Here is a 13,023-nt window from a genome sequence, read left to right as displayed (position 1 = left end):
TCATAATGTGAACAAAGATATGTCATATACAAGTTTTTTGAGAGACTAAATTTTGGTTTGATTTATAATTCATTTAATGGTAAATAAAGTTCTTATATAGCCATTTTAGAATTAGTGCAGTCTTTCGTTTAGAATTAGCGCAATATTCTTAAAAACTGCATGTTCAAACCCAACGCCATGCCATAATAACTGCTTTACAGATATTTCATTCAGGAATCTATGGAGGGTATACTGTAGGTAGGCTTGTTTGTGTGTGTGTGCGCGCGTTTGGGTGGGTGGTTATGTACATAGTGCTATAAAAACATGTTATTTTGACTTTGTAGGGACATGTTTTTGGTCCCGAAAGTAAGAAGATACTGAATTTTATTAAATTCTGTTAATGCAGTCAAATGAATAATTCAAAAAGTCTTGCATTTTGTTTGGTTGCTTACTGTTACTGCTTGGTAACTACTGCAATGTTTAAGGTTGCCATAGTTAGGATTGGGGTTACGCCCATACAAATGAATGGAGAATCCCCACAAAGATTCAAATACCTAATCTCTGTGTGTGTGTGTGGAGTAGGTGTATATTACATTGTGGGGACCAAATGTCCCCCACAATGTGAGAAAAGGGGTTGGTAGGGGTTAAAGTTGTCATGTTGGGGTTACAGTTTTCCCCATAGAAATGAATGGAGAGTCCCCACGAAGATATAATTACACAGCTGTGTGTGTGTGTGTGTGTGTGTGTGTGTGTGTGTGTGTGTGTTGTGTGTGGTATCAGATCAGTCCCTGAGAGTTCAGTAGTCAGGCGCCATGTTTCTGAGTCTGGTTGTGGAGGCCTGAATGCTTTTCCAGATGCCAGAGAGAAAAGATTATGTGAGGGGTGGGTGCGGTCATCCACAATGTTGGTGGCTTTGCGGATGGAGTGTGTGATGTGAATGTCCATGATGGAGGGGAGAGAGACTCTAATAATCTTCTCAGCTATCCTCACTATCCGCTGGTCTTATGATCTGAGGCGAGGCAGTTCCCAAATCAGACCGTGATGCAGCTGCTCAGGATGCTCTCAGTAGTTCCCCAGTAAAATGTTGTGAGGATGGGAGATGGACTTTTCTCAGCTTCAGCTGAAAGTAGTGGTGCTGCTGTGCTTTCTTGACTATGGAGCCTGTGTTGAGACAAACTTGTGTGTTGTTTTTGTTTGTCACATAGTGTAAAAATTGCCTAAGGAATCAAAAATGTGGTTCCATTGGGTTCCAGACAGTGACCTTTTTTGGAGACAGTGAGACTAAATTTTATACCTAGGTGCACCAGTTACGACATTGGTCAGGTAGGCTGTGGTCTGTTAGTTGGTGACAAGTGGCTGGTGATCCATGCAACCCAAGCAGAAGTGAGCAGAACTTGTATCAGCCAAGTAGATAGGAGAAAGCGGATTTTTCATTGGACTTCAGGACTCCTGAGTAACAGATAAAGACAGAGAAACAGCAAAGTTATGGAGAATCAGGAAGTAAGTGCCAGTCTGCGCAGATCTGAGGTCAGTGAGACACACATAAGGCTCCTCTGATGCTCCTCTTCATCCGCTGATGGGCCTCCAGGTGAGAATCACAAATCAAACATAATAACAACTGACACAAAGGCCTGAGGTCAGACCCTCTGTATGCAGCACACAGTGTATCTGCAGTCTCACCCTCACATCGTGTATGATGACATTTCTGCTTTTTAGATTAAGTGCCTGTCTGAGAATAACTTCTGCATCATGCTAATTATTTAGCTGTTTCGTGCTCATGGGCAAAAGAAAAATGAGGATTAAGTTAAATATATCAGAAATAAATTTCTAATGTGGCTCAAGGCCACAGTAAAGTGGACCATCACATTTTTCCTTCTTTTTTTCCCTCCTAATCTGTCCATCCTCTTCAGCCAGCTCACCGACTGCAATACTTCACGGGTTAAAAATGAAATAAATAAATAAAATTTAAAAAATGAAATCGATCAACATGAGAGGCCTATACAGAGTTTATAGAGCCCCTCATGGTAAAGCAAACATGTTTGGCACAGCAGTGCATTCAGACCATGATTCTGCTAAAGCTGCCGGACAGGACAAAGGGAAAAAAAAAGAAGAAGGTGGGGGTCAGTGCAGCAGTGGATAGTTCAGGTCTATCCATCCATCCATTTTCCAAACCGCTTAACCTACTGGGATCGCGGGTGTTCCGGAGCCTATCCCGGAAGCAATGGGCACGGGAACAACCCTGGATGGGGGCCAGCCCATCGCAGCCAAACCATTTAAGTTTGTGAAATTCGTTTTTAATAATTACCAATTTCAGAAAAATATTAAATGTTTTGTAAAGTATCAATTTATTAATCATGTATTTAAACAAATAATGACCAGTATAAAAGACACATACAAAACTGTACAAAAGTCTTGGGCTGTCGAAGAAAATGATGTTCAAATGATCTTTATCTTGGTCTAGAATTATAATATTTTGTCCGTCAAAGTGTGGCAGCCCAGTCATTTCAAAATCTCTTCTAAAGTTAGTAAAACATTTGCACCAACCATCCAATAGACCCATATATTTTTGACTTGACCATTAACACAACTCCTATGGCTAATCAATGCATCATTAACATTTGTTTAATTAAATTAATTAATTAAGTAAGCTGGTGGCGGATTTTAACAAATACATGGAATGGCTGGGGTGCCCCTGAGGAGAGGTTTAGGATCCAAAGCGTGGTTCATCTAGCGATCCAACAAGGCATCAGTAACTTTATGGAGAAAAGAAGAAATTCTTGTTAGTTTTTATTGTGTCACTTTTAATTTGCATATATTTTTATGATAATTGTGTTTTTGTTCTGAGCAAATATACACAACCCAATTAAATAGCATTAAACATTTTCTTTGATGGCCCAAGACTTTTGCATAGTACCATATTTTTTCAGAATCAAGAGACAATTTAATAAAAACCAGTCTTACCTTCACAAGATAACGATTATTAAACATTAACCAGCAAGTGGCAGCAAAGCACTTGTGAATAAGTGGCCAATACGTGGTTGTACAGGTTGCCAGCAGATAATCATCCCCTCTGTGTTTAACTGACTCTCATGCTATGACTGTAGAGACTGAGCAGGGCCGAGTGAGAGAGGCCTCACTGCAGTTAGCATAACCGTTTATTTTGCAGCTCATCTGACTCATTCTGCTCCACGAAGGTCATCTCCTCTGCCAGCTTCCTCTGATCCAGGGAGACCCTCTGCTTCTCTCTGATTGGTTCCCGCTTTCTACAGGAGGTCCAGTGCAGCTGAATGGTGATGATGGTGCAAATCAGGTAAAAGACACCAGTCCCAGCTTTCAGTACAGCATCCAGAACCTGCTCCCACCTGTGAGACATATAATACACCAGTGTGTCTGTAAGTCACACATATCACATTTAAACCTGAAGGACAAAACAGTGAATCTATTCTGACTGAAGTAAGTAAGACTAAGAAAAGGTCACTCTTGAAACTGAAATATAACCACCTAAATGAAAACCACCTTGATAATCCACAGCAGCACCGATCAGCTCAGTCCTACATACAGAGCCAGCTGGACCAAAGAGCTGAATAAGAGGGTGGATGTGAACAGTAAAGTCTTACATGCTTTATAGAAACACGGTACAGCCACATCTGTACTATTACACAGGACACATGGGAGGAACAGGAGACATTAACAAAGAGCATGAAAATAGCTAGAGATTATCACACAACATGTTACACTATTTTGTAAAAACAGGCCTGCACTCATTCCCCAGCAGCACAGGGCACAAGGCAAGGGCTCACCCTGGATGGGATGGGATCGCAAGTTTATAGAAAATAAATATAAGAAAATAAAATAAAAAATATTTTTTCCATTAAAATTAAAATGACAGTTTCCCATTACTGTGTGATCAGGTAAATGCTGCTAGCTGGACCCCCACACTACTGTAAATGCTGCTGAATGCTTACCTCAGTTTTTCATTATCCCCTCCTTCTTCATCATGTGCAGAGAAAATGAGAGCAGTGGAAACAGGAGAAAGGATAGTTAATAAAGAGCAGTGTTGTGTTAGTCAACAAAGACTAAGAAAAGGTCACCCTTGAAACTGAAATATAAATTATGAAAGATATTCTACAGAGAAAATGATTAGATGGACAACAATGAATTAGTGTTCACATCCCAGGGCACTGATAGTGAACAGGTGAGATAAATGATTTTATTAACATATTTTAATGTATCTATTGTATCAGGGTGGCATGGTGGTGCAGTGGTTTGCACTGTCGCCTCACTCTGGCACGTGTACTCAAGTCTTCGCTGGAGTTCCGTGTGTATGGAGTTTGCATGCTCCCACTGTGTCATTGTGGGGTTTCCTCCAGGGACTCTGATTTCCCCCCACAGTCCAAAAACATGCTGAGGCTAATTGGAGTTGTCAAATTGTCGGTAGGTGTGCTTGTGCGAGGGAATGGAGTGTGAGCGTGTCCTGCAATGGGTTGGCACCCTGTCATGGGACGTTCCCTGCCTTGCGCCCATAGGGACCCTGAGTTAGACAAGCAGTTTCAGACAATGGATGGATGCAGCACTGGAACAGATATTACAGAGTACAACTGTAACACTGGCCTACGCTGCAATGAAAAACCACCTACAGACATGTTAGTCAGTCTGCACACCATTAGTAACAATTCATCCTCACAAAGATGAAAAAATGCCTGAATTATGTTGCAAGCTACATGGATTTGTCTGGATTTGTATACATAACAAGTGACTGGCTGTATGTCTGTGGAAAATGCTGTGATTTTTGTCATATTACAGACTGATCATAAACTAGAAGACACACATTCAATATTAAAGACACCAATTAGCCTGACTGTGCGTTTTTGGATTGTTGGAGGAAACCCACACAGCATGTGGAGAACATGCAAACTCCACACAGACAGAGCAGAAGCCAGATTCAAACCCCTAAACATGGAGGCGTGAAGGAACAGCGCCGCCTACTGGACCACCGTGCCACTATCATTGAAACAATAATCCCAATAAATAACTCTGTTTCACAACAGCTAATAAATAGGGGATTATCCCCACAAAGAAGCACAAACCCCTTCATGAGTGAAACTGCTGGGTTGATTAGTATGTATCTATTTATATTCAAGCATAAATAATTCACAGGCAGATTTAAATCAATTACTTATGTTTAACAGTAATATGAACTGGAATCTGCAGGATTCCAGCAGCACACCAATACCAGCCAGTGTCCTTCCTCTCCAGCCCACTCATTGTCACAATGAAGGTTTTATTTTCTGTGTCATCCCATATCAGGACAGGCCTCCCATGCAAACTCACTGATCTCTCTGATGCACAGGAGCCCCCAATCTTACACCACATCCTTTGTCTTTTGTTGTTTCCATAGTAACACTGACACTGTCTCCATCCACACCCGTCACCTCCTGTTTGTCCACTGACAGCCCTGGAGGACTTCAACACACACGTAAAACACTCAAAGATTTCCACAGCAATGAAATGTTTATGAATATCAGCCCATTACAACATACATACTGTATGTAAATGTTTGGCCAATAAACTGACATTTTTTAACATATTGCTTATCATATTTAACCTCATGAAGTCGCCCGATTTAGCTGACACTGTTACTTCTTCCAAGTCTCGTTTATCATATTGAATTAAATTAAAATGCAGATTTTTTAAATATTAAAACATTTTTTCCATCAGTGTTTGTGTTAAGGTCCTTCCTTTTTGACTCAGTGACATGTTACATACTGTGCATCTCATTGGCTACAGTCTGCAGTAGTTGCTCCCAAGAGCAACTTCAACTTCGATTTCGTTTTGTTTTTAGTTCATACTTGGTTCAGGCAGAAGTTCTTTTGGTAAGTAGTAGTAAATTTATCAGATTTAAAATTTTAAATAAAAATAATAATTAAGTTCCGTTTCAACCCAAGTAACTTATTTTAGTGTACTCGGCACTTTATTGCATTTAACGTTACGCTAATTAATCTTTAAAGTTAAATTCGCTATATAAATTTACTGGGCTGGGCGTAGGGGGTCATAGTGAGTTAGTTCACTATGGGGCCGGCTCAGTGTTGCGTTTGCAACATGTTTGCCCTTCTGGACGTTAGTGTCCAGTCGGACTTCATTTGCGAGCGATGTAAGCTAGTGGACTCGCTCATGGTCAAGGTTCGCGACCTTGAGGAGCAACTGGCTCTCATCCAATGCAACAGTGAGTTAGAGGAGCAAGTTAATACGCCTTTTAGGGAGAAGGTGTGTACGCCACTAGCCGGGAGGGGGGAGAATGAAGAGCAGAGAGGTCGAGAGAGCTGGGTGACCGTAGGTCGTAGACGCAGGAAAGGGCGTACACACGTTGCAGAGGCGGCATCACCTGAGGTGACTGTGTCGAACAGGTTTCAGGTTCTTCCAGCTTTAGAGCCGGAACGGACTGGGGAGGCAGGTGGGCCCTTGGGCACTGAGGAGCCCCTTCCCCCCAGGAAGAGGGAGGTTGTGGTAGTGGGGGATTCCATTATTAGGGGAGTAGACAGTTATGTGTGCACGCGTGATAGAGGGTCCCGTACGGTGTCTTGCCTGCCTGGTGCCCAGGTAGGAGACCTTCCAGATCGTGTGGATAAGCTTTTGGCCCCAGCTGGGGTGGATCCAGTTGTCGTGGTGCATGTTGGCACCAACGACATAGGCAAGGGTAGAAGGGCTGTTCTGCAGGATAAATCTATAGAAGTCGCCAATAAGCTTAGAAGCAGAACGTCCACGGTGGTATTCTCTGAAATACTCCCCCTGCCACGTGCAAGTCAGGCTAAGTTAGCTGAGATAAGGAAATTAAATGCGTGGCTAAAAGGATGGTGTAGGAAAGAGGGGTTTCGGTTTATGGGGCATTGGAGGACCTTCTGGAACAGGTGGGACCTGTTCAAGCCGGATGGGTTGCACCTGAACCAGAGGGGAACCAGTGTATTGGGGAGGCGTATGTGTAGAGTAGTTGAGGAATGTTTAAACTAGGGACTGGGGGGGCAGGGAGGTTAGTTAACTATGTCAGTGGGGGGAAACGGAAAGCCCCAAATAATCATATTATAAGTGGGCACCGTAATAGGCCTACCCTTTGTTGTCTGTATTTAAACGCAAGGAGTATTAGGAATAAAATTCATGATTTAGAGGCTTTTATCTCATCGGACTCTTATGATATTATAGGAATAACTGAAACGTGGTTGAGTGAAAAGGATAGACAAGAATATAATATGGATGGTTACACGTTGTACCGTAAGGATCGTATAGGAAAAAAGGGAGGTGGTGTTGCAGTATATGTAAAGGAAAACTTGCAGGCAAGGGAACTTACTGATATAAATAAAATTACGGAAGCAATATGGGTAAAATTAGATGCTAAAAACTCAAATAGCCTAATTTTCGGTGTTTGTTACAGAACACCTAATATAGCTGCTGAGGAAAGCAGATTGTTATACAGTGATATTAGGACTATGAGCAATAAAAATGATGTGGTAGTTATGGGTGATTTTAATCTACCAGGAATGCAGTAGGACATTGTCACTGGCTCTTCAGAAAATGAACTGGAGATGGTGGAATTAGTACTGTTTAAAAAACAGGATTGTTTTTTTACTCAGTTTGTTAACACCCCTACCAGGGGAGATGCCATTCTTGATCTTGTTCTCTCTAATAACCAGGACAGGATTGGTAAATTAGACGTTTTAGAACCACTTGACAGTAGCGATCATAACATGGTCAAATTTGAGGTTAAGTTTAGTGTTCGAAGAGCTAAGTCCAAATCAAAAATATATAATGTTAGGAAGGCTGACTTTAAGTGTATGAGACTAAAACTAGAAACTGTGAACTGGATGGAGTTAAATAACAAAACTGTTGAAGAGGCCTGGGAATTTTTTAAAAGCACATTATTGCAAGTGCAAGAGGACTTCATACCTGTTTCCAGCAAGAACAAATCTAGGAAATTGCAACCTAGGTGGTTTACTAGGGAAATAAAGTATAAAGTAAGGAGGAAAAGGGCTTTGTTCCAGCAATGGAAAATAACTGATGATGACAGAATTAAGCAGGAATATCTAAGTCTACAGGCTGAGTTAAAAAATGATATTAGACGAGCTAAAAGAAATGTCGAAAGGATGGTTGCATTGGAAGCTAAGGATGAAGTTTCTTCCAGTATTTTAACTCTAAAAGAGCTCTAAAACCTGAAATTACTAATTTAGTAATTAGTAAGGGTAGTAAGGGTCTTATAATAGTAAACGGCATTGATATAGTAAATGAGTTCAATGATAGTTTTGCACGGGTATTCACTGTTGAGGACCTTAGTAATTTACCAGTTATTACCTATCCAGCATCGTCTATAGCTAATATAGCTAATAACTGAAGCAGATGTTTTGCAAAGCCTAGCTAAGCTCAAAATAAATAAATCACAGGGCCCTGATGGCATCTTACCTATAGTGTTAAAAGAGATGAGGGATATTATTTGCCGACCCTTAACTTTACTGTTTCAAAAATCCTTATCTGAAGGTGTGGTACCTTCTGATTGGAAGCATGCCTTCATAACGCCCATTTTCAAAAAAGGGGATAGAAGTAATTTGTCTAACTATAGGCCAATCAGTCTAACTTGTATGGAGTTATGGAGGCTATAATCAAAGAGAAAATGGTAGATTACCTGGACTCCAATAACATTTTGCGGGATAGCCAGCATGGATTTAGGAGAGGTAGATCCTGTTTAACAAATCTGTTGGAGTTTTTTGAGGAAGCTACTCAGTAAGTTGATGATAAGAAGGCCTATGATGTCATCTACTTAGATTTCCAAAATGCTTTTGATGTTGTCCCCCACAAAAGGCTCCTACTTAAACTCAAAGCGACAGGTATTTTAGGTACCGTAGCGACCTGGATTGATAACTGGTTAACAGATAGGAAACAGCGAGTAGTTATAAGAGGCACAATGTCACAGTGGGCCTGCGTTCATAGTGGGGTACCGCAGGGTTCGATTTTAGGACCACTATTGTTCCTAATTTACATAAATGATATGGATACCAATATATACAGTAAACTGGTGAAATTTGCAGATGACAGCAAGATGGGTGGTGTAGCAGATACTGAATTAGCGGCTCAGCAGCTACAGCGGGATCTTGATTTAATTAGTGACTGGGCGGATACCTGGCAGATGAAATTTAACGTTGATAAATGTAAGGTACTCCATCTAGGGAGCAGAAATATAAAGTACAGGTATTTCATGGGTGTCATTGAAATAAAGGTAGCTGATCATGAGAAAGACCTTGGTGTGTATGTTGATGCTTCCATGTCCCACTCTCGCCAGTGTGGGGAAGCAATAAAAAAGGCCAATAGGATGTTGGGGTATATCTCCAGGTGTGTGGAGTTTAAGTCAAGGGAGGTAATGCTAAGATTATACAATTCCTTGGTGAGACCTCACCTTGAATATTGTGTGCAGGTTTGGTCACCATATCTTAAAAAGGACATTGTGGCCTTAGAAAAGGTGCAGCGTAGGGCCACAAAAATGATTCCTGGTCTTAGAGGAATGTCATACGAGGAACGGTTACTTGAGCTAAATCTGTTCAGTCTCAAGCAAAGGAGACTGAGGGGGGACATGATCCAGGTATGTAAGATTCTAACAGGTTTGGATGCTGTTCAACCAAATAGTTACTTCAGCATTAGTTTAAATACACGAACTCGTGGCCATAGGTGGAAATTAGCGGGAGAACATTTCAAGCTGGATTTAAGGAAGCACTTCTTGACACAGCGTGTAGTCAGAGTATGGAATAGCCTTCCTGATAATGTAGTGCAAGCTGAATCTTTGGGTTCCTTTCAATCAGAGCTAGATGAGATTTTAACGACTCTGAGCTATTAGTTTAGTTCTCCCCAAGCGAGCTTGATGGGCCGAATGGCCTCCTCTCGTTTGTATAGTTCTTATGTTCTTATTAACAGAACAGTGATGATGTATAAAAGTCAAAGACCATCATTTTACTATAAGAACAAGGAAAACAAAACTAGTGTCTGATCTTGGGAAGGGCTTCAGCAGGATGTGGGATCGGGAATCTGAGCCTGGCTGTGTGTTCTAGGGTCTGAGAGGAAAACCAGGACCTTAAATCCCTAGTAAAAGGCCTAGATGAGGTGAATGAATGGGCTTGTCACTGTGTGGGATGGCCACACCCCTTCAGTACTATGGCCTTACTTGTAAACATATCCAGTCCTGTGATACAGGCCTTCTCATATTCCCTCTATACATGCTTCCTTTGGGCTCTATTTGTGAATGTTATTATGTAAAATATCATTGCTATGCTGGTGATACGCAGCTCTATTTGCCATTAAAACCTGGTGACTGCTGCTCTCTGATGGCCCTTTCTAACTGTCTGGAGGATATTAAGAACAGGACAGCAATGACTTTCGTCCAGATTAATGAAAACAAGATAGAGGTAATGAGTTTTGGTCACTGTTCATGAACTCAGAGAACAATTAGGGCCTCATTCAGAAAACTTCCAGTCACATACTAAAAATCTTGGTGTCATCTTTGATTCATCACTGAGTTTGATAAACAAATAAATGCTGTTGTGAAGGGGTGTTTCTGTCAGCTGAGTGCAATAGCCTGGCTTAAACCACACCTTTCAGCCAAAGACCTGGAGAGTTACTCCTGCTTTTATCCTGATTGGGTTACTGCCGTTCTCTGTACCCAGGTTTACCAGAAGCATCTTTATTCTGACTACACCTTGTTCAAAACGGTGCTACCAGGCTCTCAACAAAATATAGACACCAAATTTCCCCTGTGTTGGCTGCATTGCATTGGCTACTTGATAAGTTTTGAGAATTTCTGAGAATACAGTTTAAAGATTTCTTATTTCTTTCTAAGGCGATACATGGCATAGGTCCCCAGTCCGTCTCCGAGCTAATTCAGCCTTACACCGCTTCTTATTAGATGCATCTCTGTACTGACCCTGCACACACAGGAGCACATTTTATTTATCTATTTAATCTGACTATTCTGCTTTGCACATCATGTATTTAACATTTATAGTGATTTTATATTTATTACTAGATTATTGTATAACTTTTGCACTGTTTTTTGAACTTGGTTGTTGCTTAGACTTGTTTTTCCATGGAGCACCATTATACCAAAAAGAATTCCTCAGGGTTGTCACACATGTTTTTGTGAGGTGTACACTGCTGGTTGCTTGAGACCCTGGATGAGACACTGGTCCGTACCCTGCAGAATCGCTGTGGGCAGTGTGAGGACTTCTGCCCTCTTAGTTAAATGAGTCTCTCTGCATCCTGCTTAATGATATCAAGGGGTTGTGTAGGCGTGTCTCTGCTCACATGGCTCTATCAGTACAGAGTGAACTGGCCAGGGATCAGTTTATCTAGACACTTAACCCCAGATAGCTCACATTCAGACACAGTCAACCCCTCTGCGTCCCTAGATGAGGCCCTGGAACTGGCTTTGGAGAGAGAAATTGTGGGCACCGAGGTGGCGGGGAACGAGGCGGGAGAAATCAACCAAGCTGTGAGGAAACGCCAAAGGGCTTGGAGGACCCAGGCCCTCAGGTTTACTTCCTGGATGCAGACTGCCTGTAGGCTGACAGGCAGCAGCACCCCCCCACCCCTCAGTCCTCAGACAGTGTCCCAAGTTCACCGCCACCCAGGGTTCCGCCAAGGGCACGCATAGCCGGGAAGATGTGGGCCAACAAGGTTAATTTCCTGAACTTCCTTGGTGACACCGGGGAGGTGGCCCCGCTGCCACCTGCTGCTGAGGTGGTAACTATGGATTGGACTCACAGAGGCGACTTCTGTCACATACCCACCATAGTGATGTGAGTCGCATGTACTGCCCTAGTCCATACAGGTTCCACTGCAACCCTGGTGAGACCAGACACTGTCTAGAACTGACATTGGTGCAGGTGAGAACAATGACTGGTGACCTGGCCCCTTTAAGAGGGATGGGGTTGTTCCCTTTTGACATGGGGGGTTTAGTTGTGAATAGTAACTATGTGGATGGCTGACATGCTCGATCCCTCCATCCTGGGTCTGAATTTCCACCGGAGCACGGCATGTGTGCTGGACTTTGGGCACAACATGCTGAGATTCCCTGCGGTCCATGTGTACAGTGGGGCCGCTGGCCCTGCAGCCTCTGCAGCTGACTGCCCACCCCTTACTGGCATTGGGCCTGTACCTCCACATGAGCTAGAGATCCCTTCCTCTGCTACAGTCACGTGGGCCTCTGAGCCCACATGTGTCCCCTCCAGTGTAGCGCTGCAGCCTCACTCACTTCACTGGAGTCTAACGGGGTTTACCAGAGAGACTTACCTGAAGCTGCCATTGGAGGAGCCCATGATGACCACACGGTTGCCCTTGTGCCACTGCAATCCCACTGCCCTGGTCCTCTACCTCACACCATTGATCCCCTGCCCCACCCATACAGTTGTGTGCCTCTTCAGGTTTGCAGCCTCCTCCTGCACTGAGCCTCTTGCCACCAGCACAGAACCAGTCAAGGCTGACCAGTGAAGCTCAGTGGTGGGTGCTGAGCGGCCATTTCAGAAGTTTAATTATTTAATTTACAGTAATACACACGTTTCCAACCATTAAAAACATTATCCAGACATAAAGTCACTTGAATAAAAATATTTAAAAACTTGTTAGCATTTCAATATAGTATCTGGTTGGACTGTGTACTTCCTCTTTGTTTACATGGATAACATAACACTCACAGCACAAAGTATGCTGTCCTCAGCATTCGCATCTCCGCAACATTCCAAAGATCCATCATAGGCCTTTAGTCTAAAAACAAGCTAAAATGGTCACTGAGAACCTTTGCGTCCATTGATTTCCATCAGCTGTGTGTGGAAAGTTCGAAAGAATTTCTGAAGCTACTGAACAGAGCAAGGGTTGCCAGCTCTCACCCATCTGGTATGACACTCACACTTTCAGGCTCTCACGCTCACGCAAGAAATCTATATTATTTCATTATAAACCTAAAATTCGCTATATCAAAAGCACTGGGGTACTTTGAAAACCCTACAAACTATTTACAAGGTA

At 42.5% G+C, this 13,023-nt stretch overlaps 1 long non-coding RNA gene across 1 annotated transcript; it reads left to right on the top strand.

The window, feature by feature from the left end:
- The first annotated feature begins 3,157 nt into the window (after nucleotides 1–3,157).
- On the top strand, nucleotides 3,158–11,480 carry LOC125739775 (uncharacterized). The gene is made up of 3 exons (XR_007397310.1): nucleotides 3,158–3,289; nucleotides 5,378–5,455; nucleotides 11,412–11,480. It is a non-coding gene; the product is annotated as an uncharacterized LOC125739775 (long non-coding RNA).
- Nucleotides 11,481–13,023: the final 1,543 nt, after the last annotated feature.

This window comes from Brienomyrus brachyistius, chromosome 4 (assembly GCF_023856365.1).
Source record: "Brienomyrus brachyistius isolate T26 chromosome 4, BBRACH_0.4, whole genome shotgun sequence".
Taxonomy (NCBI): Eukaryota; Metazoa; Chordata; class Actinopteri; order Osteoglossiformes; family Mormyridae; genus Brienomyrus; species Brienomyrus brachyistius.
The sequence above is the reverse complement of the archived record's forward strand: the minus strand, read 5'-3'. Positions and strand labels throughout refer to the sequence as shown.